The sequence below is a fragment of the Rhinolophus ferrumequinum genome, chromosome 11 (assembly GCF_004115265.2).
Source record: "Rhinolophus ferrumequinum isolate MPI-CBG mRhiFer1 chromosome 11, mRhiFer1_v1.p, whole genome shotgun sequence".
NCBI classification, from domain to species: domain Eukaryota; kingdom Metazoa; phylum Chordata; class Mammalia; order Chiroptera; family Rhinolophidae; genus Rhinolophus; species Rhinolophus ferrumequinum.
Window position 1 is genome coordinate 11,433,054 of NC_046294.1, and position 25,750 is coordinate 11,458,803.

Here is a 25,750-nt window from a genome sequence, read left to right on the forward strand (position 1 = left end):
TTGGAGGAAAAATGGAAATGAGAGGAAAATAAAATATACCCAATACATTCAAAAATAAGAAGAGCAATGGCAGGTATCGGGAGAAAGACAATCTGGGAATGGAAGGGAGTAATTTGACTTGGGAGTAAAATATGACTTGGAATTGCTTAATGTGACAAATGCCCTTTGGACTTTCTTCTCTTTTCAGGTATCTGGACCTTGGGTGTACCTTTCATTAAAACCTGGATTCTACCGTCATATCAGAGGTTCCTCTACTTGCACTTATATACAGAACCACGAGGTTATAATACGGATAAAAAGTGACTTACTCCCTGTTCCCAGCAACCAAATTGGGGGGGGGGGGAATGCTGTTGGAATGCCCTCCCCCTCCTCCCCACCCCTACGGCAGAAACCTCCCAGCCCAGTCCCAGCATGCCCACAGCAGCATTGAGAAACCAGCGCAACAGTGTAGTGGGGAAGACATGTGGCGACTAGCCGGGGCTGAGCCTTTTGCTTCAGTTCCCTTTCCCACGCTCCCATAGCCCCAGCGAGCAGACACCTGGGCCTGTTTGCCTTCAATACAGGCATACCTCGGAGATATTGCGGTTCATTCCAGATCACTGCAATAAAGCAAGGAGTAATCGTTATGCTGGCAGAGGGTCTTGCCTTCAATTTGTGAAAAAAGCGCAACATCTGTGAAGTGCCATTCAACGAGGTATGCCTGCATACGCAGCATTCAGCAAGCAAAGAGTACCCAGAGGAACTGATAAACAGGTGCCCAGTAAACTCTTTAATTAAGTCTCCATTACTAAGACTCCTTCCAGAGGATCCAGTCCCTAAATCCAAGAATATGGTGGCACTTCTCTAAATTCCTCCTACCCCCAGCTCTGGGCTCCCACAATCACTTATCAACTCCCGTTCTTCCTTTCAGTCCACAGCCCATTGCTACTTTCTCATATTCCCACCCTACATTCCAAGAGGCAATTCAAAGGTCTTTAATAAGTACCCTTATAAAAAAAAACGTTGCTCCCTTTTCATCTCTGTTTCTTCATTTTAAGCACTTGCCCTCTTCCGCTATGTACAATGACCTCTGAACCTTCCACACAAGAGGACTCGGAGTTCAGGAGGGATTCTTCCAGTTCTGGGTTTCAACAGGGCCTGGACTGCAGTTACCCTTCTGGCAGCCTCCGCCCTGTAATTTTCTTTGCTAATAAAAGCTCCAACTACCACTACTACGGGGCATACAGTGACAACACTCCCTGCTGCACAGAGAAACTGTCACCCATCCATCAACAGCCACTTTTTGCCCTCACAACTTTAATTCAATAAGGGTTTAGGAAGGGTAGTAGGGAAATTATCCAGGGCTTGAGGTCAGGAAGCAGTGTCTTCTATATCTTCATGGCTTTAAAGCTGACCACCTGGCTCTAATTTGGAAAAGAGGACACCACAGTTACGTAGAAAGAGATCAGATGCCAGGGCCTTAAAAGCACGGGGAGATTTTCTGCCTGAAAGAAGACAGAAGTAGAGGCTGTGTAGGAACAGACTAGCAGTCAGAAGACCAGCCCAGTCCTGGCTCTGGCACTAGCCAACAATAGCAGTAAGTCCCTGCCATGTTCTCATCCGGAAGACGCCAATACCACCAGCCCCATCTAACTCACAGCTGCTGTAAGGATCAGGTGAGATAATGTACGTTATACAAATGTGAGGTATTAAGTTGTTTCAAGAGTTACTTTCTCTCTTCCAATTACATTACTTAATGGTAACGCCTCAGCCCAAAACTATTTTGTGTAGTAGATGAAATTAACCGGATCAAGAGCATAACTGGGTCCTAAAAAAGCAGATGAGCCGGTTTCCCTACTCCAACTCTATTTACTAAGAGGTCCCACCTAGACCAGTGTTTCTGGGACACAGGGTGCTTCTCTAGTGCCTGGCAGTCATCACAGCATTACACATCTTCTATAGTAAGTTCTTGATTCCTTATTTGAGGCCTTTGCAATTTATTACCAAGGAGAAAGCAAAGGTGAAAAGAACTAACATTTATTACCCTAGCACTCGTTACAACCCTAAGGAAGTAAGTTGAATTGCAAACCTGAAAACAGGCCCTAGGTGAAGAAATTACCCAAGGTCTCAGTTAATAGCAAATTTTTAATTTAATCCCAGATCTATGCCATTCCAAAGTCGGTGTTCTCTTTCTATTACATGCTGTCAAGTCCAAAAAATACAAGTGCAGTCTAAGATGTGTGGTCCAGCCCTTCTCCCCTACAACCCTTGAGAGCTTTCTTCCCCAAACATCACACGAAAAAGGGAAAGAAAATGTTTCCACTTATCTTTTAAGTTAAAGGATTATCCATATGTCTACATATAAGATATATGTGGGAAAATGGACATAAATAGAAGGAAAAAGCATATGTGGGGGAAGAGAATGAAGCAGTTAGGCAAGCTACAGTAAACTGCCTCATAACTTAAGAGACTTAGGCAAAGCTTCTTCTCCATGCACACACATCATAAATATACTGGGGTTGCCAAAAAAATGTCTACAAGTGGACACTTTGGTCAGCGTTGTGCAAGCAGAAGTTCGCCGTAATCAGAAGTGGACGCTGATGGTAACCACTCTCACCACCTCTTGTAACTGCAGACATCAAACGTGACTTGTTTAATCTTTTGTTATCGGTATATATTGAGTATTACAATCTTAATAGTTTTCCTTTCTTAAAATGTGTATACATTTTTTGGCACCCTCTGTATATATGTGTGTGTATATACATACATATACTTACATATATATGTGTATGTATGTACGTGTACACATACACACACGCGCTATAGACCACAATCTGCAAACCATTAACTGACTTTGGCAGTTCGAGTCAGGAAGGTCTTATGAGTCCAGACCAACACAACACCTTTCCAGGTTTGCCACTTAATATTTTTAAATGAATTACATTTGCTCTTACTAAAAAAGGACCAAGGAATTCCCAAAGTGAAAGGGTGGAATGGGGGGGTGGGAGCACATAAAGTGGACCTTGCTATTATACCCTAAGGCTAGGTTTCCTGAGAATAACTGGTTTTACTCTTAATAAGCCATAAGTCCTATAGACCTATCAGTCTACAGGAAGGTTCCCGCATCCAAGCAATGACAACAAGACAAATGCAGTCTCTTTTGTAAATATTCCAAACCAAAAGAAGTTAAATTGATTCAAATACCAAGAACGGACAAACAGCTGGACAATGCGAACCAGACAGCAGGGCAAAAAAAAAAAAAAAAAAATACTTGCCAACAGCAGTCCCTGGAATGATTTGTTCTACTGTAAATTGTGTAAACTGACTGTAGAAATGTAATTTGGAATTACAATTCTTAACAGTTAAGAATACAGACTTTGGAATCAGACTGATGGGTTCAAATCCCAACTCCATAGCTTCTTAGCTATATGACTGGGCAAAGTACCACAATCTGTCTAAACTTCAGGTTTCTTTTTTTGTAAAATGGGAGAAATAAAATACATAGAATGTTTGAGAGCACTGAATGAGACAATCCACATAGAGTGCTTAGCAAAATGTCTTGACACACAGAAAGCTATTAATATTGTCACTAATACGAGTACTACTAGAAATAGCAACACAAGGGACTGGAGTCTTGGCGTTGTTGGTAGGGCTTTTCAAGAAACCACATGTCTCCACATGCTCCCCTCTCCAATTTACATACAGCAGCCCTGTAAACTACAGGAATTCTTTAGTCTCAATGGGAAAAACAAAATGAAAGTCCAGACTAGGGTCAAAAGACCCGGGGTTCAAGTCCTGACTGCCAAAAACTAGCTGTGATCTTGAAGAAATTATAATCCCTGTAAGCTTCAATTTCTATTACTTTTCAGAGTTTAGCTTTAATGGGCTGATGTACGTGAAACTTTAGGCTGAGTGACTCTGAACCTCTCTCCTACCTCCATGCAATTCAGATATGTATATCCAAAGACATGACCAGAATTAGGCAGCAAGCCTCTATGGAAAGAGGAAAAATTATTTGTCCTGAGAACTCTAAACCCCACAAAATAGTCTTTGGGTTCTTAGGATAGAAATTTTATCTTCTGTAGCCAGCCTAAAAATCAGCTTTCCTCCTTTTTTCCTATCTATTCATTATGAAACCAAAATCAATGTTACAAAGTTATGCCCTTCCCCTAAATGCAACAAGCAAGTCTCTTCTTCTGTGCCATCCTAGGGATTTTTAAATGGCTTTTTTTAAAGCACACTGAGCCCCTTCGTACTAAAGAATACCAACCAATAAAATATAGCACCTGTAACACTATAGAACTGTATTACATAACATTCAAGCCAAGAAAGGTAGGTCCTCTAGATTCCTAAAAGGTATCTATTTGCCTTAACTGACATTTGCCTCAAAATTCAAAGCAATTATTCGTGTTCAACCACAGAGCAAACTGCCATTTTACTTTTAAATCAAACGAATGTATTTTGTTAACAGTTTTTCCATGGCTTCTTATCACAAAGAGTGCTAGTAGCAGAGTCCAAAGCCTAAGTACCCCACCCACAACTTGATGTTCCACCCCCCGAAGCTCAGTCAGAGCAATTTAGTCCTTCTCCCTTCACCGGGAAGACTCAGTCCTGCTGCTCCAACCCTAAGAAACTGGACATGATTTGCTTTAAGACCAAAGAGGACTCTGCTCACTCACTTCACAGTCTCATGTGAGCACTTCTCAGACTTACCAAACTGATATTCCAGAAACGGCCTTGTTTCGGTGGTTAGTTTCTGTACTTCCCTGTGGATCTGCTTTACACTAGGCCCACGTCTCCACTTAGCAGCACCCAGAGTCAGACTGAAGGAATCTCACTTCCACGAGGAAGGAATGGATCTCATTGTGTCCATCATGAACCTCTCTGATGAATTAAGGGAATCTGGCAAATCACCTTCCTCTTAGGAAAGAGTGATACATTCTGATGGGAGTTTCAGAGAAAAGGAGGCAAGTATATTAAAGTTTAAAAAACACTTGTTAAATGGAAGTTGAGCTGGCAACCTCTATAGGTCAACAAGACACCCTAAACTTACTTCATCCTATAATCCTAAATCAAAGTTACCTGTCAGGATTTAGAGTTTCGACTTCACAAGAAAAAAAAAAATCACTTCCGCCATCTTAGCCCTAAATTCAGAAACCAGATGGAACATTCTTCTTGATCTCTTTTCCCCTACTAAGTATTCTGAAAACCCCCAAACCATAACATACTAAAAATGGCTAAATGCTGGACTGGCTTTGAAGCAAAGGAAGGGTGTGGCTCCCCGCTAGTGAGGGGGCCCACGACTGAAAGGGTATGGAAAGAAACAAAACCTGCTTCTCTCTGGAGCATGTATGACACACACGCAGGACTGGTCTAACAAGTCCTTCTGATCTCTCAGGCCAGGCCGCCTCCTCCTCCTCCCCCATTACCCACGTGCTTCTCCAAGGCCCTCTACTGGGACAGATAACACAGAATTTTCTCTTGGTCCTGAGAGTCTGAGACACACTAAGTGACTTACCTGGATCCCTGTAGCAACCCTGCCAAAGGCACCTCACCTAGCCTTATAAGGAGAAAGCAGAGCTTTAGGGAGAGGCCGAAAAGGAAACAAAGATAAGAGGGAGGGGCAAAAACCAGGGCGGTATCAGACTGAAGGGGAGAGGCCAATTGCCTTTCTCCTTCCTACAAGAGGAGGTAGAAAAAGAGAGGGAAGTCAGGTAGGTACACAACGGGAAATGAGAAAAAGTCTAACCGAAACGGAAAGGTACTGTTTAATTCTTGTGACAGAAAAGAGAAATCCTAACATTAACGAGGACATCTTCTACCCTTCCCTACCCTAGGCGAGAGGAAAAAAATGCATGGAAAAAAAGCTTGACCTTAGGGTTTACTCGAGATCACCCAACGGAGCTCACATTCCTTTTTTAAAGAGGCAGCTTTTCACCAACCCTCCTTACTTTCCATCTATGGCATTCCCACCATTTCTTTGCCCATCATTTGAAGATGACTCGGAAAAGCTGAAAGCATGCAACTGAGTCATATTTACACAGTCCTGCTTCTTCAAAGCCCTGAAAAGAGCAACAAGGCACCCCACCCCCCTCTATCAGATTTAGAGTGCAGCTCCCTTCTGAGACAAGCAACAGAGAGAAGGTGTGAGTCTATGAGGCAACCAAAGGAATTGTCCATGTCCTATCTCAGCTACAGGACAGAGAGCTGAAGGTAATGTTTCTCCCTAACAGAGAAGAAAATCTGACCGTACAGGGGAAGAAAAGTTGTGCCTTGCTAATTATTAATCTCCCCCGACGAATTATGACTCCTAATCTCAGCTACCTGAGGTAATGTTGGCCCCCTTTTAAACTACGTATCAGAAGTGTTCAGTATCCTGCCTGAGGCCATCTAGCTAGTAAGCGGAGGAAACACATCTGTTCTACTCCAAGTCCATGTTCTTTTTCCTTGATAGCGTGAAAGGAGTAGGATCTTTCTCCGCTTCTTGTGGTTAAAATCATTCTAACTCCAATTGAGACGTTAACCACAAGTAAACTTTTGGGGAAGGGGGGAAGGGAGGTGGGTGGATGGAGGCTACTAGACCTTTGGTCTTACCTTCACTTTAAAGAACAGGACCTTAGTTCTGGGGAAGAATAGCTTGCAGTCTCCCTCAGATTTCCCACGTTACAAGGAACAAGAATTCAGGAGGAAATCTGCGAGGGACCCACGTTGTACTACTTTGTACACAATCATCTACCTTTCCACTGGTAGGCCCTTTCTAGAAATCTGCCCACATGCCACATTCTCTCATCACCCTCACCTCAAGAAAGAAAAATCTAATCACTAATATCCCTGCTCTTACATTTAATGTGACATCTCACTAAAACAAATGCAGAAATCAGAGCTGGGGTTGGAAACAGAAGGAACTAGAAGCAGGGAAGGTCGTCGTGCTCGCCAGCACCAGAACAGAGGGGAGGAATTGTTCTAGTGGTATGTTAGCAGTCTGCCTCTAGGGCAGCTGTCCTCCGGCAATCAAAGGCCGTTTGTGTGTGGGTGCTCAGGGACGAGCCAGCTTGGCAAGAAGTTTGAGGACTCAGCCACCCAATCCACAAAGTGAGAGAAGAGATGCCTGTTTCACAGCTGGAATGGAGGGCAAGGAAAAGACAAAACAGGGAAAAAGGGAAGGAAGAGGGGAAGAGAGAAGTGCTATGGTGCTATTTCAGTCTAGACAGAGGGGGGAAGAATTCCAGAAAACTACCAACCATTCCCTAGTTATGTGCAAACAGACTTGTCAGTACCTCTCAGTACGAAATCAAAGAATGTGTAGGTTTCTCCAGCTCTGGATGTAGTGGGGTGCCAATTAGAACAATGAGACCTGAAAGGTAAGCCCCAGCTTTGCCTGTTTCTGTCACTTTCAGACCCAACAAAATATCTGCAATATATACAATTAAAAAAACATTGTATAAACATCTCTCTCCTTCTAGAATTCCTTTCTTAATTAAATCCAAGAGATCTATAAATAATAGTAGCACACACAAAACTCCGTGAGATCCCCAATGCTAAGAGACCACGGACATTTATATAACTCAAGTGCTGAGATGCAAAAGGCCACGGTCAGAATTCACACTCCCTAATCCCTCGGAGTAGCTAGATGCTCTGAGACCCATTAGACACACAAAGGCTGCTCTCTTCTCAGCAGAGCCCCGCAGCAGAGCTGCTCTCCAGGGACAAAGAGATTTCACAGGAGAACCACAAAGACATCGCCCCTCTCCGTTCCCCCACTCCCAGCTTTCTCACTTCCTGTCACAGTAGCACCAGACCACAGTCTCCCAGAAACAAACAAATACAAAGTGCTGGATTCTGGGCTGCAGGCCAACCGCATTCCAGGGCATCCTGTCTACCAATCACCAGCCAGAGCTCCCACTTTGCCCTGCTCAGTTCCTTATCATGTTCGGGAAAACAACCCTCCTCCCTGCCCCAAGCCAACACTACACAGGACAAAGCTCAGGCCTTTAAGAATCAGCAGAAAGATACTGTGTGTGGATCTAAGGATTCAGAGTGGGTGAGGGGAATTTTAAGATTCCTACTTGGCAAGTTTCTTCACTTTGCAGGCACTGCACAGAGGATTTTAAAGCTACTGCTGCTATTACTCTCAGCTCAGCTACATGTAATACATCCCAAAGAAAGCTTCATCATGGCAATCTGATCTCCAGCCTGGATTCAGTCACTGGAATATTCCCACCTGGAGGACTACTTTAGGACATTTCCTCTGTCACCTTCTCCATCACCCATTTCCACTCTTTTCAAAGTCTTTCAAACACTTTTCCCCACAAGCATAAAGTTGATTCCTAAGAGGCCCCACAGAGAACAAACAAAGGCCTGAGCAGGCTCCACCCTGCAAAGAGGCAGGATACAGGCACCAGCAGGTGCTGGGAGCAAAGTTCCCTGCTCCCCTAGGGAATGAGAGGAGGACCACTAGGAATTGCACAGTAGCCCTGGCAACAAAGAGGTCAAGACAGCAACCTCACTCGGCTTTTTCTGCTCAACACTCTCCCCGGAGTGGACTCGGGGCTGCAGACTTGGAACCTCCTCAAAAAAGCCCCCCTTCCTAATAAGGGTCCTCAGCTGCTTCCAAGAATGGGATCACGGATGCATTTTCTATTATCTTGTACAAGCCCACTGGACGTTAGCCCTAAACCTCAGAAACAAAGATGCGGACAGTTAGCCAGATATTCTTGAAATCCAAAGAAGTAACACCCCAGGTCCAAAGGGCTCAATTCCACTTGCACAGAGCAGAGCACAACTCAGCACCGAATTCTCTAACCACAGGAACAACCACCTCGCAATATGCTATTCTTTGTCATCTTTTCTCCTTCCTTTCTCTCTGCTAGACTCCTTCCCTTCTTGGATCTATTGGAAGTACTCTGGGTTAACTCTGATTTAGATAGTACCTGATGCAAAAGGAACTAAGTCTAAAACAGCACCACTTAGAAGGAATTAGTCCATGTCTGTATCTCATATAACCAGGTGGAAAGAGGCGCGGCAGGAATATATGCAATAGTTAGCCATTCTAGGGCTGGACAGAGAAAGAGATCGTTTAGCAACTCTGTTTTAGAACAGAACTTCAATAGCAGGGCCTAGCCACTGCAAGCTATCACTGAAGCACGCGAAATCAACAGTTTGAGATCTGTTACCTCGGATTCAATCAGACTATAACTCCCTTTTTCTCTCAAGAACAGAAAAATGAGTTACAACTGTTAGTATTATTATCAGATTCTCCCTCATTCACAGCCTAGGCCAAATAAATCAGTCAATTAAGTACTATATAGGATGAGGTGGATACAGAAAAGCAGATAAAAATAGTAGAGTCTAGTAGGAGAGCTTTCTGAGATACTTTTATGAAAGAGGGGTAAAAAATACACCCCAGAAGACAGAGAACTGGACACACCTGTATCAGTGCTGCTGCTGCTACAAAACAATGCTTGACAGGTTCTCTGCCTCAAAGGGAGCAGGTGAGACAGAAATGGAGTGCTGACTCAGTAATATAGTCAGCAAGGGAGGAAAGGAGAACAGCATAGCTGACCGATTACAATTCAATATGACTTCACCAGAGGTTCTAACTGGTTCTAACTGTATCTCTAGCTGTTTGCAGACATATTTAGAAAACTCAACCAAAGGAATAATGAATGGGTAAGGAAAAAGTCAAGGGAGGGGCCCAAAGACTTAAGCTGAATACTCAATGGTTGAAAAAGCATGAATCTGTTTTGCTCACTTTCCACATAGCCCTTTCTCACCAAATCAGGCCGAAAGCTGAAAGCACTGGGGTGGGGTGGGCTGGGGGGGAAGCAGAGAAAAGAATGTGATTGGGAAAGGTTTAGCTACATTCCAACTAGCCAACATCCTGCATAGTATTAAAAGTGCCAGAGAATCCAATCCCCACTACATGAGAGTTTGCTGGGACTCTGCTAACACACATCCAATTCCTCTGCCACCCGCCACCCCCCATACTCTGAAAAGCGGCATAATTGAGATAGCTTGATGAAGGCACCAGCTGTTTCCACCACTCTCCCTCCCCCCAACTCCAGAGACCACAGTTCAAACTCACATCAAACACTTAATACAATTGACGGGCCAGTAGGAAGGAGAAGCCTGGACTAAAATAGCAGGAAGATTGCCAACTGGCCCCATTTACAAGGAATGCTTTCTTGGCTCAATTTAAAAATAAGAAACCTTTGTCATCCACTCTCCTTTGCCCAATTATGTTCTCCTTTCCACAACCTAACTCTCAGTGTCAAATGGATTTCAGTTTCTTCGCTACAACTCCTTGATCTATTTTCAAATATCAGAAAATACAGGGGAGGTATAAGATTGATTGCAAAATAAGATCTGGGAGATTGGAAGGCTTCTTGGACTGCAACCGCCATACCTACAGGGCTCCCACATAACAGCAAGAAGACAGGAGCCCACGTGACACCTTTCTTCACGTTTCAAGGAAAGAAGGGAAGGAACGTCATGCTTCCGCGCTAGAACACTGATGGTAACCCAATTTCTCAAGGTATGGGTGGCCAGTTAAAAGTATTAACATGATCAGCCTTCCCCCACCCACATTTTAAGTTGACCAGAGTTAGCCAAGGAGGAAGGGAAGGAAGCCAAAACTTCCTTTTCAGACAGGAAGAAGTAACATTGGCCCTTCCCGTTGAGTTTTAAACAAATTGTCCAGTTAAGTTTCAATGCTAACATCCTCTCCTGAATTTGTTCCACAATTTCAAAATGGGGAGAGGAAACGGAGATATGATCTAAAAGTCCTTCCCCCAACTTTTTTTTTTTTTGCCTTCCCCCAACAGGCAAGTCCTCCATACCATGCTAAAGAGCTGGCATAACCCCCAACTCAGGTGGAAATCTGTAATTCCAAAACAATACAGGAGACAGTGGTAGAAAATTTGAAATTAACCACCGGCTCACCATGTCTACTACCATGAACTATTTTTCTCTGCTTCTCATACTAACTAAATGACCACCCACCTGAGCAATTATATAGCTATGTAGCTTAACTCAAATGTTTGGGTTTTGGGTCCTCAAACCTGAAGGATTAGAATCACCTGGGAAGCTTTTCTTTTAAAAATAGTCTCCCAAATCTACCTCCCCACCACCCCCATACCTCAATTTCTGGAGAGAATGCCTGGGAATTCATATTTTTAGAACCCCCTCAAAGTCACTCTGATAGTCGGCTGTTGGGACCACTGTATTGGCCTATCCCTGACAACCTTCTGACCACCATATTCCTCTTGCAAAAAGGGCACTGATTACAAAATACATTATTTGGGTTGCTTTACTGTTCATTCACCAGACAGCTCAGATCATCATTCACTTTGAATTAGAGGCTTTTTGAAAACATAGATTTAAATATAAGGATAGATGGAAAGAAACAATCCTAAATCCTGTATTCTAGACTCAGAACCTAAAAAGAACGTCCTCACTTCTTTTAGTTTAACTTTCCTCCAAGGACTAAAGAGCTGTGCCACATTTTCAAAGACTGGTTCCATATTCCATCCCCAAAGAAGTCCAAAGTCCTAAATTTAGCATTCAAAATCCGAGATAATTCTAGCCCAGTTGATAATATAATAGAAAGAACCAGAAACTCTGGATTCAAGTGTTACCTCTGACACTTATCCAAGCAAGTCACTTTAACTGGTCTGAATAAGAGCAAGTGAGTAGCAAAATGTTTTTAGAAGAATCATAAAGAGGAATATTTCCACAAGAAAGCGTGTGTCACTAAAGATTTAGAAAAAAAGAATGAAGAATGGCTTTGAAAGACACACTTTGAAGACAACTACAAACATCTATAAATGTTGAATATATGTCAAGCAGTTATTTAAAACAACTTCAAACTTTGGGGGAATCTGTGATTGTCTAGAGTATTTCCTATGCAAGATGATAAAGTTACTTGACCAAAGGAAAAGGGGATGATGGAAGGGGAAAAAAAAGTTTCGTTGATTGAGGTCATCTTCCACGGATGATATTAAGTAACAGGATGACAACTACATAGGTATAATTAAAGGGAAGAACAGAGGGTCACCACTTCCAATTCCAGGGCTAAACTAAGAAAGATGGCGATAGAGAGACTCCCTCACTAAGGGACAGACTAGCTAAACCAGAACTCTTTTTTTTTTTTTTTAATTTAAGCGTGCTTTTCCAGGGCCCGTCAGCTCCAAGTCAAGCAGTTGCCCCAATCTAGCTTTGGAGGGCGCAGCTCACAGTGGCCCATGTGGGGATCGAACTGGCAATCCTGTTGTTAAGAGCACCGCGCTCTAACCAGCTGTGCTAACCGGCCGCTTCTGAACCTTAACTCGAGAGGGAAAGTAGTAAGCATGGCTGCTTCAAGACACAAGTACTCGTAACCAAAAATCCTCTTACTTTCCCATATGGGATTGCCACAGAATATCAATCACTGAATAGTTGGTGCTTCTTCCTCAATTCTCCCGAAATCCATCAGGATGCTTTACTAACCTTCCTGCTCACACATACGTATGGAGAGGGAAAACTGACCTACAGTTAGTCATCAGGGTTGATCACCTCCCCCAATGTGCAAGGCAGAAATACGGATATGGTGACCTATAAAGCGGTTTCTGAAAGCCACGAGATCCCAGTGATTGGGGCTTTGGGGAAGCAAGAGATTTTTGGTTGAATGAGTAAAAGGCAATGCAGCAAATAAGTGGGGCAGGCGTAATATTTGGCCAAAAGCACATCAACTAAACCAATAACTGTACTCAAAAAGGAACTGTACCAGATCTAGGTTGTCACTTCTGTTCACAGAAAACTGATTTAGTAGATAAGAAGGTGGAGAAATACATTTCGCTAGGGAAGAAAATTTTCTTTTTATCTCATTTCCCAAATACATAAAAGTTTATTCCAAGTAAACTTGTCATTCTATTATCATTCTCCAAAGCATGGGTCACTGACCTATGCAAAAGCTGCTACCCTGCAAATCATCTGCTGACTACACTCACATGAACTTCTGCAAAGGGAGAAAGAGGGAGGCTAGGTCAGGTGTTGCCTCAACTCCTTACAAAGAACATACAAAAAGTAACAGCTATTGTCTCTGGGGTGGGAAGGGAGGAGACAACTTTTCTTTGTGCTGTCTAGTCCAAGATGAGGTCCTTTATCATCCTCCCCATTCTCCCAACACACACCCCTTGGTCCTCCCTGAACAGGTCTACTTCTCACCGCCCCTCCACTCCCAGCCTTGCTCACTAGTAACAACCAGGCCCAGGGGCCTTTGCACTTTTTACTCATAGCTACATGACTCTACCCTAATTTCTTTTAGGTCTCTCTCCAACATACCTTTTACGTAAGTGAGGCCTTCCCTGACCATTCTGTTAAAAAAAAACCTCACTGCCACCCTCGCACTTCTTAATCCCCACTCTACATATTCTGCTTTCTTTTTCTCTCAATAGTGTTACCACATTCTGACATACTATGTATTTACTTATTTATTATCTGTCTCTTTCAACTAGAATGTAAGCTCTGTGAGGTCTATTTGGTATACTGTTTACTCCAATGCGAGGCATACAGCAGACTCAAATTTCTTTTGAATGAATAAAGATGTTTTACTTTTTCAATAAAAACAAAAAGTTAAATTTTACAAAAATAAATCAACTTTGTTTCATTTTTCCTTCTATACTTTTTTCCTAATTGCTATCTTAGGCCCATCAATTGGGGTCTCCTGTAGCCTGACCTAAGATTTGGCTGACCTTCAGGAGGATAGACATTCAAATAGCCAACTCTGCCCTGGTTTAACAAAGTAGTCAATGGAGAGCAGAACAGCAGAGAGGCTACAGAACTCCCATTCCAACAAAGAAACAGTGGAAAGCAATCAGATTGGCACCAACGTCTCCTTTAAAATAGACTACTCTATTTTAAAAGTGTGCTGAATATACACCAGCTACTTTATTTCAATGAGATTTATTTCACTTGCAATGAACTGTAGGTGCTTTGATAAAGGTATTCAAAAGTTGACCTAGTTTCTATAACAATGTCTTATATCCACAACCATCAGAATATATTTTGGTTTCTTAAAATATAAGCTCCCTATAACAAAAACCTTTTCACTTCACAAAGAAAACTCTCAATATGCTACTGCATTCCAATACAGAACATGGGAAGCACACACAAAACTGATGTTTACTCTGGGAAAAGTAAATTTCTCTTGCTTTGTCAAATGAACCAAAATGAGTCCTTAATTAGTAAATGTGGATGAGATCTGAAAATCAAAAAAGATAAACTAATCCAAATTATTAAGAGATCAATTTTCTTGGATCAGAACAGTTAATCCTAACCTTTAGCACACGAGTACGGTTTACTTTATAATAGGAATCAAGCTTCTTCCATATGAAGTGTTAGTGAGGCAAGTGACACCATAAAGACCACCAACCGAAGGGTGAAAAAAGATGGGAGAGGCAAAGGGAAACACCAGAGAACAGGAAAGCAAATGAAAAGGAGAAAGCGTAGGAAAATCAGTAGAGGGAAATGTGAGTTAAAAAAAAATGAGTTGGTGGGGGAAGTTATGAAAGGGAAGTTATGGAGTGCCAATAGAAATTAGTTTAAATACTGTTCAGAACATTAGTTTCATGGGTTATTTAAAAGGAGGGAAAACTAGGCTGGAAGAAACCTAGAAGTTTCCATCTAACACATATTTCCCACAGGCCACAGTTTGGCTTTCCCATATATAAGAGCAGACCTCTTTCTTGGAAGCATATTTCTCACAGGAAGCATTTTCTACATGAAACTCACAATTTCTACATGTCTCAGTTTTGCAAATGTCCATAAATAAGGATTGAAATAGAGAATGATGTCCCCTGAACATAAAAGAGGGAGATTTATTTCAAGAAAAGGGATGGATAGTAAAAGCCTGCCTTCATTTCTATGTAATTGCTTCCTGTACAATCACTCAAAATGGAATATTGTCCTAAAAATCTTGGACAAGTGTGACTTCAAGATAAAAAAAACCTAGTTCAAAGTCAAGAATAATAAACCGAAACAATGCGTTTTCAATCCATTCTCGGCCCAAATTAAAGTTTACCCTGGGATGCTGGAGTACTTACTGTCTGTCTCTTAAATACAAAAAGGTGGGAGAAACTTGTATTGCTCTTTTTTTCCCTAAAGTATCCAAGTCTCCGAAGAAATTACTGCAAGATATTCAAGCTTTGCCACCTGTTTATTTTCCCTCACTCACACTGATACTTTATTAAAAGTTATCCATTCCCAAAGCGCCCTTATTTTGGACAACCATGCCCATACAACTCCCCAAACTTGCCTGTATTGCCAAAGACACTTTTTTCCCGTTAAAAAATAAAGTTAGCTTATCCATCCAGGAAGCCCATTTATTCTGTAATAGAAGCATCTATATCTACCATTAGAGTTTCAGGTTTTAAGGGACCTTAAAGGGCATTCATTTATTTAGTCCAACAGGCAAATGAGGTTGGAACTCATTTAAAGCATTCATTCTTATAGCAAACACTTATGAGCTGGTTACTGTTCTATGAATTTGACATATATTAAATCACTTAATCATTACAGTAATCCTGAGATGGTTAATATTAATGTCCTCGTTTTACAGACAAGGAGACCAAGGCACAGAACAATTAACAATTTGCCCAAGGTTACACAGCTAGTAAGTGGCAGAGCGAGATTTGAACGCAGGCAGGCTGGCTCCAGCATCCACGCTCTTAACCACCATGCTACACTGCCTTGCCTCTCCATATTTGTGGAACTCTCAGATTGGAAAGTCCGTTTGGTCAGCATATTGATAAAAAAATATAGAATAATAAAGCATTTGTGGCAAAATGTTAACGACTGGTATCTAAGTGAATGAAGGGTATACAGGAGTTATTGTGCTATTACAACTTTCCTGAAAGTCTGAAATTTTTTCAAAATAAAACAGTAAAAAGTTGCATTTATCATTATATAATGGGACACGATTCGTGAAAGTGATGACCAAATTACCTGCTGGTGAGCAAAGGCGGCTTCAAAAAAACAAAACTCTGGATCCTTATAAGGTCTCCACTACACGCCTGATCTAAACTGCCCACACCATTCCAGTCAGACTGAAGGACTCACTGGAGAGAAAGTGGTCCTGAAAATGGGGAACACTGTCCCTGAACCAGAATTATAAGTGTGGGCCATGTTCTGAATGCTTAATATTTAACAATCAACAATATTTAATAATATTAAATATTCCAAGTAGATAATATTAAATATTCCAAGTAGAATTAGAGGGACAAATTCCTTCTAAAGATATATTATACAGTATCATTACAGACAAATCAATGCATACCTTTATTCCCCCCTTGTTCTAACCAGAACAGTTGTTTTCCTCTCCTCACCAGCTCCCTGCCAGGCTGTCTCAGTGCTCTCTATAAGAAACCTGGGAGGCAGCTGCGTTTAGGCAGCGCCTTCCCTATTTCAGCTTCTCATGGCATTTAGCCCCTTTTGAGAGGAAAGAGAACCTGAAATAACATACTGATTACCTGCGATACATTCCTTCAGGCAAGTTTCTTGTTACTATTATTCTGAATTACCCGTGAAAATTAATTTGGGTTCTTAAACTCATAAACTTCCCAATACACTTTGTGAACAAAATCTCCCAAAGTTTCATGGCAGTAGCAGTGACAAAAAATACAGTGATAATCCAAACACACTTTTGTTGAAACACTGATGTTCAAATTACCATCCCAAGCTTTTTATGTTTGTATTAACAAGTATAAAAACCAATCACTTCCAACATGGCTGAAAGCAATACTTGCCTGCCACTGCCCTAATATGTTCTAGGTAACCAGTCCCTCTCCCCTAGAAATGGCTAAACTCAGGTTTCAGTGCTTTAAGTTAACTAACAGCTACCGATGTAATGAAATGAACTGACTAGGACCCTTACTTTTTTATACTATTCTTTGGACTGCTTGCCCAGAAAGGAAACAGGATTTTAAAAAATTTAATTTAAATCTTCATTATTTCCAGAAACTTTACTTAAAAATGAAAGGTGGGAGATGCGTCAAAGTTTGAAACTACAGACTACAGTAAAGTTTCAAAATTACATTGCAATTGTATTAATCTATGTAGTAGTGCTTCCTATCTCAACTTCCCTTCAGCGTTTCCCAAAGGTGCCTCACTCGTTGTCATCAAGTGCCTTTTATTTAACCAAGGTTTACTGAACACCTCAGTATATACCACACACTACCATAGGTGCTAAGAGAATACAGAGATAAGACAGTGCCTATACTCAAGCAGCTCATAGTCTAGAAGGAAAGACAAAACTAGACTATTTTAATACAGTATGATAAACATTATTTGCTCTACCTGCTACAACCCTCTACCCTGCAAGTTGGCAATATCATGCCTGAAAATTCTCTGGAAGAAATTTCACTGATAATCAAATTAAGTTTGAGTCATTTCAAGTAAGTTTAAGAAATTAGGACAGCAATGCTGTGCATATGGAAAGATCTCTGTTCTAAAGATTGAAATAACATCCGTTCTAGCATATCCAGCTCCCCACGGCTTTATGGAAAATGGATTTTTCACATAGGTTATTCCAACAGGGAGGGGGTTGGAAATCTAAGTGAGGACTGACCCTCTGCAAGATAAAGCACTCTGGCCTCTAGCAAGGGCTCATTTTAGTTCTGGATCTTTTTTCTATTCTCTCTGGAGAATGGCAGGGTATTAGTGGTTAAGTCCGTGGACTTTGTAGTTAGTCAGACCAGGGTTTAAGCCTAGCCTTGGTCCCTTATGGGCAATGAGATTTTCAGCAAACCTCAGCTTCTATGAGGCTCAAATTCCTTTAAAACAAACAAACAAAAAAAAACAACAACAGTTGTTGTGGGAAATTAAATAAATGGTTTATGCAAAAGGCTAAGCATAAAAAATGCTAAGCAGTAAAAAAACAAGGTGGGGAGGGCCTGGCAGTTAGTAACGGGGCCATCAAGTATCAAAATAGAAAGCAATAAATTATACAGAGCTAATCATTTTGTTATTCCAAATGAATAGTGATCTATGCTTAATTTATTTGCAGCCATCCTTAGGGAGCAGCTACCTCATAAACCTAAGTGAATTGCAATTACTTGGAGCTTTTCGTTTTTTTCCTAAGATTTCCAATAGTACCAATTTTTATACTACCTGAAAGAACATGTTCTAGCCCTTCTGACTCTCTGTAACTGGAACCCTAAGAAAGGCACTAGAACTCTAACCACCCACAAGAGACCCCCACCTGGAACACAGACCGTACATACCTTAGTCATATAACAAAGAAACCAACAGTATACAGGAGTCAAACAAGGAAAGAAAAATCTGCACAACTCATACTTACTAGTCATTTTTTACCCCAAAACCAAAAGGAGGAGCGAAACAAAAAAAATAAAAGGATGTACTTATTCGCATCCCTGACTATATTTCCTGAAAGAACTGGTAGAGGTGAGGTAAAAGACAATCTTCCATCTTATCATGCAAAAGGCTCTATGGTACATACCAGTCAAAACAATGCCTCAGTTCGGGGAAATAGTCCTGGCTGATAGTTAACTAGGATACTTACTGCGGCTACACAAAGCCCAATATTTAAAGCTGGACCCAAAGCACCACCACTCAGTCATCCAGAACCTATTTTCAAACTGCCTTTGTACTCCTTCTTCAGATTCCCTCATCCCTCCCCCTAAAGGTTGAGTAGGAAACCGACACTCTGGCAGCAACATGACCAACCCTTCAAAGATCCACCAAGAAACCTCTCTAGGCTGGAGTCAAGGCAGAGAGAACATTTGAAAGAAAAACTGGAAAATATTAAATAAGAACTATAACCCAACAGACTGTACACATTGGCTTTTTTTCTTCCTTTTTAACTGCACTTGCTATAATTATGAGATCCAGGTATTAAAATCTTACTGTAGCCCTTGCATAGATTATATTAGTTTAGTTTCCTGTGAAGCCACAAACTTACAAGTATGAAATCATCTTTCAAGAAATAATCTCAGTTCTAGAAAAGAAATTCAAGGAAGTGTTCTCGTCTAAAAACTGGGTTTAGAAGGGGCACAAAATCAGAGATTATAGGTAGATTCCAGTTTAAAGCTAATGAGCAGTTTACATATTAAGGCCCATCTTGTTACAATTAGGGCAGTATCTAATCCAGCTATAATTTTCAGACTGATTCGCATTTTCAAAGGGAGAAGGAAGAGAACACCCAGTTTTCAGCTACTGATGAGTTGGCTATGTAATTATCTAGAATCAGTATTTTTGCAAGAATGCATTTGCAAAAACAAATCTTAAGATTAAATGTAAAATATGAAAGCAGTCATGGGCCTTCAGCTCTTAACAGATTTTTGATTTTATAGCAAACAAAAAACTCACCTCCAAAAAAGAACTGTTTGTTTTAAAATAAGAACTCCCCTTGTGCTTTCTCAAATTCATTCTGAACACTAAAGTTTATATAAGTGTTTTCTCTTAGCCTAACCTTATTTAATCCATGGCCCTTTAAGAGAGCACAAAGCTGAAAATATTTTCAGGTGTATTGCCACTTAGGTGAACTAAAAAGCATGATTACAATTTCCTTATGCCTTTAAGCACATAAACCAAACACTTTCATATTTGCAGATTGAACATCCAACAACACATCTTGCCATCGAAGGTAGTTTTTAGAAGAAAAGGAGATAACAATTCATTTAACATGGATCCATCTGTTTTCTCTTATAAGGCAAAGCAGGGAGGCAACGTCTAGCAGGAGGATGAGGCTCCCACCCACCACACCTGGAAAAGTAAAAGAGGGATCCACCCAGGACAGCAGGGCTGAAACCGATCTGGGCCGTTCAAACTCTAGGGGGGGAACACCACCATTTAAGCTACAAAACTCCCTGCAACTTTTCGCTTCCACAAATCTAATGATAAAAGATGAAAAAAAAAGTTTTGAAACATATGAAGAGCCATATGTATAACTAGCTTCCGACCCGGACAAATTCCTTTCCCAACCCACACGCAACATGCCAAAAAAAAACCAACCTTTGGTTTAGGCTCTGAAAACAGAAGTTTGTTAGCTTAATCCAGAAAAAGATATAAAATCAAAGAACACACCAAATTGTAAATTTACAGAATTGCTCTCACCCTTCTGAATCTATTCATCGCCCTCTATTAGAGAGACCTAGAAGTTTGTTTCTGGGTCTTGAATATTTTACCTTTTTTTAATATAATACAATTCCCCAAAGTAAGTAGAAAAATAAATTAATAATTGCTTAAAAGTCACCCATTAACATAGCAGACTCTCGTCTTTAAATTTCCTCAGGTTACCGTAAGACAAAAATTCGACTTGGCGTATCCTCCTTTACCCGTCTGTACACATTTTTTAAAAAGGCACACACCTCAGATGTGGACTTCTAAAAACCAGTCCTTTAAGAAAGAAACCCAAGGCTTCGTCAATGTGGTGAGAAAGACAAATCCAGCAAGGTAGGTGATTTTTCACGGCCTCTTCCTCCTTTCAGGATCTTTCCTGGTCTTCTTTCTCTCTCTCCCTCTTTTTTTTTTTTCTCTCAGCTCCAACACCTAAAATGGAAGTTGCACCCAGCCAAAGGATAGGGAGCCTGGGTGGTGACAAACTGATCTGGCAGCCCTACCCCCTCGCTTTCCTAAGTGATGTCAGCCCCTGAGAACTTCCAATAGGAGCCAGGCATAAATCAGGGAGCTGATTTTATCCAATAGGAAACTTTATTATAGGAAATGGGGGGGAAGGAGAGAGAGGAGGAGACAGACAGGGGGAAGTTTTATATATATATTTATATTTAAAGTAGAGACCATACAATCTCTGAAGAATTACTGCAGAGCTCTGGTGGGGGCGGGGGGGTAGAAGAACAAGGGAGTTTTAGAATGGCCTGCCTAAGAATCAGTTCCCTTTGATGGTGGTGTTCTTGCTCCCTCTCCCTTCCCTTCCGGGTGGAGAAAGAGAAAAGAGCTGATTTTATATGCCTGCTGCTATTTGGTTTGTTGCTTTCTACCCCAAAGCATTCTCCCAAAGGAAGACAGGAAGGGTGGGAGAGAAAAATCCTAAAAAACAGGATTATTACGTGTTGATTGGGATGGTAGGAGATATCTGAGGTAAACTCTCAATTTCATTGTTTTGGTTTAATTGCATTAGAGCTAATTAGAAAAAATAAAGGTCTGCACTTGTTAACAGTTCTTAGCGTCTATACTTTCAACTAGAAGGAAGCTGAATCCACTGGGCAGTTAAGGCCAATCACTGTCTTCCCTTTTGCCCCAAATTAAAATAATATCGGTTTGAGGGGAAGGATAAATGGAATCCAATAAACAAGCAATACATTTAGAGGCGATAACAGCATGTGTAAGGAAAAGTCAGTCTCACATCAAGAATATTCGCCTGCATTGTGAACTTCAAGTTTAAGATAATCTAGTTCATACATTCTCTTTTTACACTTGACCTAAATTAAGGATTATACAGGTATTCTTCTGAGTAAAGAGTTATCTTAGTATGTTCTATACTGTTAGGTCATGAAGATCAGAGACTGGATTTTTTTTTTTTTTTACAAACTTAACAAAGACTAGTATTTTATGGTCATTCAGTAGTTACTAAACGATGATGGTAATAAATTGAAATTTTCCTTTTCCTATCTTACTGAAAAATCTAAAATCTATCCTGTAGACTGCTGATGAATCTTCATAAAGTTTTCATAATCTAGAATAGTGGTTAAGAGTATAGGTTCTGCAGGCAGACTACCTGGCTTCAAACCTTCCTCCTCTCTACACTTACTATGTGACCTTGGACAAATTATATCTTCTCTATGTGCCTCAGTTTCCTTAACTATAAAATGAAGATAATAACTATCTCTCTCTCACAGGACTGTTGTGAGCATTAAAATACACATAAAGTTCTTTAAACAATGTATGGCACAGTACAAACTCACTAAGAATGAGCTGTTATTATTATCAGTATCTAACCTGCCCAGAAAAGTTTCATTGGCTCATCATTGCCCAATAATAGCAACCAATGATGGAGAATCTATCACGTGAGAGGCACTTTGCACTCATTAGCTGTAACTTCTAAAACACCACCATAGAATACTATGACCACCATTTTCCAGATGAGGAAATCAAGGCTCACTCAGCAAGGGTAAGAAACTTGCCTGAAATCTGGCTAAGAAGTAAAGCCCTCAGCAATCTGACTCCAAAGTCCACGTTCTTTCCATCATCTTACACTGTGATCAGGATAAAGGCTAAGATCCTCATCTGCTTTCAAGGAGCCACATTTATTCATTCAGTATACTAAAGTAACACTTATTAACCATAATCTGACCTTTCCTTATTATCCAAACTGGAATTCCAATTCCACTCCTCCTCAGCATGAATGTGATTTTCTAATCAGGCAGATCTAGTCATTATCCACCCCCTCATATTTGGTCTATAGTCCCACAGACTCCATTAGTCTAAAGTGGCCAAAAAGGACTTCTCTCAGAAGTGCAGGAAGACCAAACAGGCATCACAGCAGTTGTTTGATGGGCTTTAAATGAACTAGAATGGGAAACGAATACATTCAACAGAGAAATGAACAGCCTTTCATTATCTACGAATCTTCCCGTATTTCCTTATCACATCTTCTACCTCTACGTTCCATCTATTCCTGCTCCTCCATAACAAATTCAAAAGCCAAAGATGATTGCCGAAGGAAAACAATCAGTACAAGAAATGTTTGTTGACTGGTTGGTTCCTAGATCAGAGCCATATTCTAAAAATTCTATGATTTTCTAGAAATGGATTGGTCTTGCTTCCCTCACATCACCACTAACAACTTGCAAGTATTTTGCCTTCCGTGTGTGTGTGTGTGCCTGTCTCCTCCATCAGAAGATAAGCTCTATGAAGGCATGAACAGTGTCTTTCTAGTAATAGTGTATCCCCAGAGCTGGTAGATTTCTTGTATACCTCAGAGATGGAAGTATCTCGAGAAGAAGCCCAGGATGAGCCCGTCAGCTCCGAGTATCTGAGCTAGAATCCCTTCAGCTAGAGGGTGGGAAGTTGGTGAAGGCCCCTCAGTGCAGAAGACTGAACCGGGAGTGCTTACAACCTCCAAGCGCTGCACCGATCTCTGCCAGGGTGGTGGCATCCAGCCGCCGCCCTCGAACGCCACTGCCTGTTACCCAGACTCCCTGTCCTCTCGGGGCAGTGAGGTTGAAGTCGTCGGGGGAGGAGGCGTCCCAGGAGAGGTGCAACCGACAGAACGCAGAGAACTTGTCTGACACTCTTGTGCTCAAGAGGAAGGCCAGAGCCTGCCCACCTCCACAGGAAAAAAGCTCTTCACCGTCAAGCCACAGTCAGGGACCTGAAGAGAGTGCGAGTGACCCTGTCCTTGGTCCTACGGTGCCCTCCCCCACCAACTTGTACCCCTCTGTGGATGAGGGACTATTGCCCAGAAAGATCAGACTGAGTCGTTCCAAGCCACCCCCTGATGTGTGTACGTCCAAGCCGGCCTGCATTTTAAGTGCACCCAGCTCAGCCTTATCTCTCATATTTCACAACAGATGAATGAGTGAATGAAGTCTCTTGGCTTACTAGTTATGTAATCCTGGAGGAATCATTTAACATTAATGAATTTGTAGATAACATTAAAAATAAAATCATATACAAATAAAAAAAGAAAGCTCAGTGGTGAAAAATTGTTAAAAATTAAATTTATCTGAAACAGCTATCTCCAAATAAAGCATCACGAGGATTAATATTCATTAGGGGAAAACTGTTTACAATCAGTTAATAGAAAATAAAAAGACTAGTTCCACTTGGGTTATTTTGAGCACCTACTGTGAGCCAGGTACTCTTCTAGTAAATGTCAAGAATTATGAGACAGACAAGTCTCTTGCTCTCAAAAAGTTACTTTCTAGCAGGGGAACAGAGAAGCTTAATAAATAAGATTTCAGATGGAGGACTATGCAGAGATTTAAAACAGACTGATGAGAATGACTCATGGTTTGTTCTAGATTGGACATAGGGACAAACTCTCTGGGGAGGTGACATTTAAGTTGAAATCTGAATGATAAGAAGTGGCCAACAATGAGAAGATATGAGCAATGGTAACTACTAATGTCAGAGCTCTCAAGTGTGGGGCTGAAATACACTGAATCCAGCAGAGCTGTTGGAAATGAGGGAGGGATAGACAGGAATCCGAATATGAAGGGTTCTTTCCATAGGTTAGAGAAAGGAGTTTTTATTAGGTAGAGAAAAGCCTGTGAGAGTTTTAAACAGCAGAATGACATGATCTAACTCATATTTTGAAAAGATCTGGCTACTAATGTGACAAATGGATTAAAGACGGAACAAAGTGAAAGCAAGGAAATTAGTTTGAAGGTCAAGTGACAGTGACATGGAGTTCACTACAGTAGCAGCAGTAAAAATGGAGAGAGGTCAATGGATTGAGGATATGTTTAGAGACACAGCACTGCTTTTGGTTTGGGTTTTTTTTCCTTCCTTTTTTGTTTTGTTTTGTTTATTATGCATTGAATATTACATTCAGTTGTTAGTTTTACCACTCTCAAAGTTTAACTTCCCTATCCACAGTCATCACCACTTACAAACAAAGAGAAACAAGAAACCATTAAATGGTGAAAGATTAAGGAAGAGCTGGAAAATAAAATTGTGTTTAAAAAAGAAATATTAAGATTATTATATAGGGCAGAGTGCTGAGCTGTGATGAATTTACTTCCAAAACAGACTAAAACAATAAATACCTAGGAGAAGAAAATTTTTAAAAAATATATTGTATGATTCCATTTATATGAAATATCCAGAACAAGCAAATCATAGAGACAGAAAGCAGATCTGTGGTTTCCAGGGACTGGGAGACAAGGAAATCACGAGTGACTGGTTATGGTTATGGAGTGAGAAGAAATTTTTTTAAAAATCAACTCAAAAAAAATCACTGGCTGTCCATACAGAGGAAAACAAAATCTTCTTACTCCTTTCTACCCTCTGGTGGCTACACATTACCATCCAAAGTGTGTCATTTGTTTTTTTTTTTTGAAGCCATAGGTAGAATGGCCACTTACCATTCCCTTTAGAAATTCTACTAACACAAGATTTAATTAAAATGATATTGGATTAAAAAAGAAAACAACCAAGAAGTGAGTCCTCTCTACTTCTTGAAAATTAATCTAATCCTGATAACAACATATTCATGAGACGATAGAATATTTATTTATATTTTTGTTAGAACTCCACAGAATTACCTATAACTGTACTGGTACTCCACTTACTTAATCACATCCTGATTCCACAGTAGCAGATGCCATAAACAAACACTGTTCTGCCTTCTGTCTTTTTTTTTGTTTTGCTTGCTTGCTTGCTTTTGTGTGACGCAAACAGTATCAAAAATCTGTCCTTCTAGTAAGTTTTACGTCCTTTCACGAACTGCTTCCTCTTCAAACTATGTCTTTTGTTCTTGTTTCTTTTTCCATCTTAAAAACAGAGGCCTCAAACCAGGGGAAATATTACCTGACTTGGAAATGCCCGACACTTCCTCCCCGCCCGCCGCCCCCCCCTCCGCCCCCCACTCCGCCCCATATTTCAATCAACTACCTCAAATCCTTTTGAAAAAGTATTAGATATCAATAGACATATTTGAGGGCACTGTACTACTCACCCTTCCACATCTTGTCCCTTTCCAGGTTCCCTTTTAGGCGTCTTCCTTTTCTGTCTCCAGTTGACCTCAGCGGGGGACTGCTCAGTTTCATCACACTTTGTCATCAGTGGCTTTGGATTCAGCCACTTTCATCCA

At 40.9% G+C, this 25,750-nt stretch overlaps 1 protein-coding gene across 11 annotated transcripts in view; it reads right to left on the minus strand.

The window, feature by feature from the left end:
- CTNND1 (catenin delta 1) overlaps positions 1–20,588 on the minus strand; it is a 44,133-nt gene extending 23,545 nt beyond the window's left edge. For 6 of the 11 annotated variants that reach the window (XM_033120922.1, XM_033120920.1, XM_033120921.1 and 3 more), the window contains exon 1: positions 20,343–20,588. The gene's annotated coding sequence lies outside the window, so the exon portion shown is untranslated. The remainder of the gene's footprint in view (positions 1–20,342) is intronic. The other 5 variants (XM_033120912.1, XM_033120913.1, XM_033120915.1 and 2 more) reach the window with 1 other exon arrangement.
- Positions 20,589–25,750: the final 5,162 nt, after the last annotated feature.